The sequence below is a fragment of the Heliangelus exortis genome, chromosome 5, assembly GCF_036169615.1.
Source record: "Heliangelus exortis chromosome 5, bHelExo1.hap1, whole genome shotgun sequence".
Taxonomy (NCBI): Eukaryota; Metazoa; Chordata; class Aves; order Apodiformes; family Trochilidae; genus Heliangelus; species Heliangelus exortis.
Genome location: NC_092426.1, coordinates 40,209,074 through 40,215,073, shown reverse-complemented (window position 1 = coordinate 40,215,073; position 6,000 = coordinate 40,209,074).

Genomic DNA, 6,000 nt, shown 5'->3' with positions numbered 1-6,000 from the left:
CATCAGCTGATTAAACCACAAGAGGAAAACCAGGAGGGAAAAAATAAGTATCTTACACTAGCATTCAAAATAATCTTACATGCAGTCCTATATTTAGAAATCTAATGGGATTTGTTTCTTATTATGTTTTTATGTTTGACTGCTTTTGGAAAAGCTTTACTCCTTCTAGAAACGTTTGTCTTGTTTTGGGATTAAGAAATCTGAACAGTAACAAAATAAGTTGTTTGCTTCTGAGAATTCAAAATTCAAAAATGTGACATGGGAGATAAAATCTGATGAAAAAAAGCAGACAGGCAGATAATTTAATTGCATTTAATTTTGTTTTCATTATCTGTACATATGCAGGTTTTTTAGAGATCTGAATGGACAGAGTAGAAGAGAATTCTTCATACAAGACAGAGAAGAAACAAACAGCTGGAAACAAAGAAATTAAGTTGGCACCACTGGAAGAGAAGTTGCTGGAGAATATATAAATAAGAATAATTATGGATATCACTGTGTCTTGTACTGGCTGCATGCTTAGAAAACTCATTTAAAACCTCTTTTCAAACACAGACAACACAATTGCCCTGCACATCTACAACTGCAAGACAAAGTCTAAACCAAAGTGAAGCTGGATAAAACAGACTGAGGCAAAAGAGTGGTAACACTGGTAGGAAAAAGTGTATGAGAATGAGCCCAAACTCATTTTTCTGGACTCTGTAAATCTGCTGTCAAGGGGGTGACCTCTCTTTCTCAGACAGCAGTAAGAGCCAGAAATACTTGCAGAGGCTTAAAGCTTACCTTTAGCACCAAATTGTTGGCTACAGCCAACTATAGTAAGCTACTTGCCACAGAGAACAAGTTAAAATCTACCTTGTGGTTTTGTAGGTGAGCAATGCAAATGACAGGTCTCCCAGAAATAAAACATCAGACTCAAATCAACAAAGAATGGTACTATTTCCTTCCCTCCCCTCTCTCCCAACCATTGTGCATGGCTTCACCAAAAGGAAGTGCTTCAAAGAAAACTTTAAAGAGACCAAGAGCAACTAAAGAGTGCATTGAGAAAATCCAGGCAGAGGTAGCACAGCAGAGCACTTGGTGAGATGCATTTTAACATGGAAGGAATAACAAGTTCTGGAACCAATACCCACCCAGCATGAAATCATGACAAAATAATGAATGCCTCTTAGAGGCAGCCCAGGAAGGGAAGAAGACAACAACCTCCAGTCAACCCCACTGGCAGCTACAGCAAAGACTGGAACACCTTGATGTCAAACCATCAATCACCATCTTCATCCAATGGTTCTTACATTTTGCTGCATGCAATTTTAAAAGCACAGAAATTAAAGATTTACATCCATGTCTACTTCCAACCCCCTCATTGACCAATATGCACCAATGCAATCAGCAGTGCCACAGACAGGAATCTCTTCCAGTTCACACTGAAATATGTTCAGCATACATGTGGTTGGTCACTAACTCCCAAGAGAAGGAATCAGAGAAAACAAAGTACAAAAGGCAATTTCTTTGGTCACTGCACTGTTTCAGAACCAAGCATGTAAACATCCTACCAATAAGAAAGGTTATCAGCATGTAGGAAGAGTAATTCCTGAATCTGACTTCTGATATGTGGGGCAGGGAGTTGAAACAATTTTTTTTCAGAAACACAATAGAAAATAAGCAATATAGAAAAAAAATATTATGCAATAGAAATAAAAGTAAGCTCTCCAAAATCATACTGAATTTAGCACTATAGAGGAAATGTTTAGCCCATTTCATGACTACCATGATGCATATTACTGTACTGTCTAGGGATCCCACTGAATAACAAGAATCCCCAAGAGGTGGAAACATAATACAAACCAAAAGGAAACTCCTAGATCTTGTAATCCAAACACTGGAAAAAGGGAATGTGCAACACACTCAGAAAGATGAGAACATGAGCTAATATGAATTAGTGTAATAACAACTAGTCATAACACACCAGCAACCCCAGAGAAATATTCTGAGCAGGCAGATCCATCTTAATTATCCTATTTAATATTTAGCAAACATTTCCCTGTTGTATCTAAACAAATGGAAAACTCCAGCAAACAAATCCATCAGTCCTAACTATTATGTGAAGGTTCATCAGTGCTAACCTCTTCATGATCCCCAGTGGTGCACAGGTTAAAAGAACAGTCAATCCAGCCTAACAAGATTTGTCAATCTTTGCTGGATAACTGAAGTTCAGCCATAAGCAAAAATCATTTTAAGAAACATCAGTGCGCAATGAACTCCATCTGAGGCAAGAAGAAATGCTGTCAACTTAATCCCAGAAATCTGAGCTTACTCTTTGTGGTAAACTATTTTATTCTCAAGTGAAAACAAACAGAATTTTATAGATGTTACAAAGTGACCCCGAGTTTAAAATCATGAACTCAGCACAGTTCACCCTCCAGCAAGAAGCTGAAGCAGTGAAGCCAAGCACTCCCAGCAGCCAGGGAGTGGCTTTCCAGGGTGGCACAAAATGGATGCCCAATTCTTTCTCATTCACACAGGAGAAAGGAGGATGTCCTGCTTTTTAGTCTCTTCCCATTCTCCCAGGTTGCTACAGTTTGCAAATATTTCAGCAATCCCACTTGGCTTCTTTTGGAGACAGATCTTCTGTATGCAGCTGAGTTAGAAATCTCCACATTCAGTGGATTCTCACAGCTGAGTGTAACATGCTTGTGGCTCTACTTGTAGTGTAATTAAGAACAAAGTAATTTAGAATTGTGCAGCTCTGTTAAACAGACCAAAATGCCAAAGAAAGAGAGCAGGAACAGTGAAACCAAGCTAAAATAAAGGATTCTGAGACTGAAGAGAAGAAAATTACGTGTCTCTTACAGTCTTTTAAGTCTGCACTCTGGATCCTTAACACTTTTATATTAAAATGCAGGCATTAGTGTTCTTTAGGTGACAGGCAAATATGGGCAGGGAATACTATGAAAAGACATCTTCTATCTGGGTCAAGAAACCTGCTGTGGTGTGAGCTGTAAATCTTACTAGCGAAGGATCTTCTGTGCATTGAAAGCCTCCCAAACACTTACCAGGCACATCTGATTACTGCATTTCCTCTCTGAATCCTTTACTATACCAGCTAAGGAAAAGATGAAAATCTATTTTGAAAAAAAAAAAAAAAAAAAAAAAAACCTGCAAGAAGTAATTTCACATCTTATTATGAAAAATCAAATCTGGACACTTGCTGCCCCTGAATTCCTGGTCAAGTAATGACCACTAGGCAAGAAAATCAGAACACACTAAGCAGAGAGGTTTGAAGAAGGTTCGTACAACCAGGGTAGATCAGACTCAGTTGCAAGCAGGCAGAGGGAAGAGCATGAAAAGTTCATAGTCCCCAAGAAACATCTGTATAGATGATCCTATCAAACTCCTGTGACTGGAGGATATCTTTAAGACAATTAGAAGAAACAGAGCAAGGGTCAATATGCTCCTTGAGGAAAATGTAGGATAGTCAGGACTTTGTCTCAACATGAAAACGCTTCAGAAATAGACTAAAATCAGAAGAAAATCTTGAGGATATATATGAGTGGGAAAATCTTGCAGAACTGAAAATAAAACCAGTATACATACATATGTGTCCACTCTTCCAGAACATGTACAGTGTAGTTCAGCTGCAATAGCTCCTTCCCTCCTTAAGGGTCAGCCTAAAAGCACAAACTTTGTTAAGTGATAAAGACATCTTGGTGTAAACAACTGGCATGGCTTTTTAGTCATCCAAACTTGCTTGAACTGAACTGGCAACTGGATTCTGCTGAAAAGTAAGTTTCAGAGGAAATGAGCACACAAAATAAAGGAAGGTTCCAGTTGAATAGCAAACATTATCAGCACTGTTAGGTGTTTGTGCATGGTACTAAAAGGGGCAAAGACCAAGCAACACATCAGTGGGAGGGAGTCTCAGATGCCTGTAGCAATGCCAGAAGACCTCTGCCTTTTGACCTTTGATTCTGAAATAATTTTGTACAGCATGAACCCCACCAGTGGTGCAGGCAAACAAACCAGCAATTTTTTAAGCAGGTTTGGAAATTTTATACAGTCCTCTAATTTGTGTCATGCGGTGCCACATTTTAGAAATGACCAGGATAGTCTGAAATCTAACCCAACCTGCTCACAGATTATATTTTTATGCATAATTTTCTTTGCTTCAGTCTTGCTCCCTATGACTTGCAGGTAAATAAGGGGTAAATTACTGTTGCACCAACTATTGGTGCCTTAGGGAAATGGATTTTTTTTTTTTTTAGTTTTAAAATACAATTTCAATTCAATAAAAGTAAACCAAAGTGTGTGTCTTTTGACAGCCTTCTCCCAGCTCACCCAAATAAGCAATTAAATTGTACTATAGTAAAACCAATTATCAGAATATGGCCAGCATGATGTCTATATATATGACTGGTATGAGGAAAATCAAAAGAGAGGTTGCAAATTTTTTGCAAGTATTTCTTGCAAAGAGCAGAAGGATTTTGCTAGCAGAGGTTCTTAACCCAGCACCAAAAGGTTTATTTGATGCTTTATAAACTGATATAGCAACTTAAATAAAAAGTACAATATCATGTCTTCTTACTGTACTCTCCCTCCCACCTCCCAAACTAAGCAAATTATTTTTACATGAATCCTTTAGACACTTGAGACATTAAATTGCAAAGAATCTTATGGCCTGGAGAAACAACAGTTCTGTTCACTATTCCAGATGGTAGGTGGTGCTACTCCACTGGCATGAAGAAAAATCTCTCTCCCATTATCTAGAATTTTTAATGAAATTTTTCTGTTTTATATACTATGATGTTCCTAGCTCAGAAGCCAAGATCCTTCCTCAAGTTTCATATTGTGAGTACCTCTCCATAAGAAAGGTACCATCAGTTCACTTTTCTGAAAAACTGGTAAAAGAGAGAAATCTTTCTGGTAATGACATGTTTTCTTCAAGTCAGTTGTAGAAAGGGGTAGACAAAATGCTTCTCTGGAGATAAATACTTCTAATGTCTGCAATAAAACCTCATCCTTCTTGAACAAATCAATAGTACCAGGCAGTTCACAGGGATGTTGGCAGAGGAGGTTTGGGAATCCCATGCAGATGAAGGAGGGAACTCAGCCTGGGGTAACGGACCCCAGTCTCCAGGTGCACCAGTGCCAAGCAGCCCAGTTCTGACCTGCTCAGAACAAATTTCTCAACCCAGCTGGTAAGAATCAAGTCTAACATTCAGTTTTCAGGGATTGCATTTACCCAGCAAATAAATAATTACAGAGAAGGTGACAACTGTGATGTAAAAGAGCAAAGAAGGGAAGAGTACTGTTCATATTCCTGTTGATGAACACAACACACACACATACACAGGAATGCTTCTTAAAGAGGAAAAATTTAATGGAGTGTTATCTTGTTTAAGAGTGTGAGGGCTGTCTCTGGTTTAGGGGTGTCAGATTTGGTTGTTTACTAGGAGGAAAAAATTACATGACTGGTTTGTTGCAGAGCTACATGGCAAATGGAAGAAACAAGATGTGAACTTGCATGCTTGCAAGTGTTCTGGGTAGAGTCTTCCAAAAGGTTCAGCTTTCTTACAGGTATTTAAGACAGTTATTTCCTGTTATTTCTGTGTTTTGTGAGCTACAATGAAAATTTTGGGGTGGGGGGGTGTCTTGTTTTCATTTACCCACAGATCCTTCCATACTTCCTGGACTCTACTGAAACTGAGAATAAAGCCTTTAATAGTAATTTTGTTTAGTATAAAATAAATCCAGTTTTAGTATCCCAATTCCAAGGATTCCAAGACATAATTAACCAGTAGTTTTCCAGTTTCCAGTAAAGGAAACAAATGTCTAGAAACAGATGCATCTAGCAAGCAGTCTACTGATACATTTCTTCCTCTGAGAAGTACTGCACTGAAAGGATCATACAGTCCAGGGGAATAAGCTCATAACACCTACATTAGTACATTTCTTAATTATTAACAATAATTTTATAATTTCGTACCATTTTGCTATCACTTC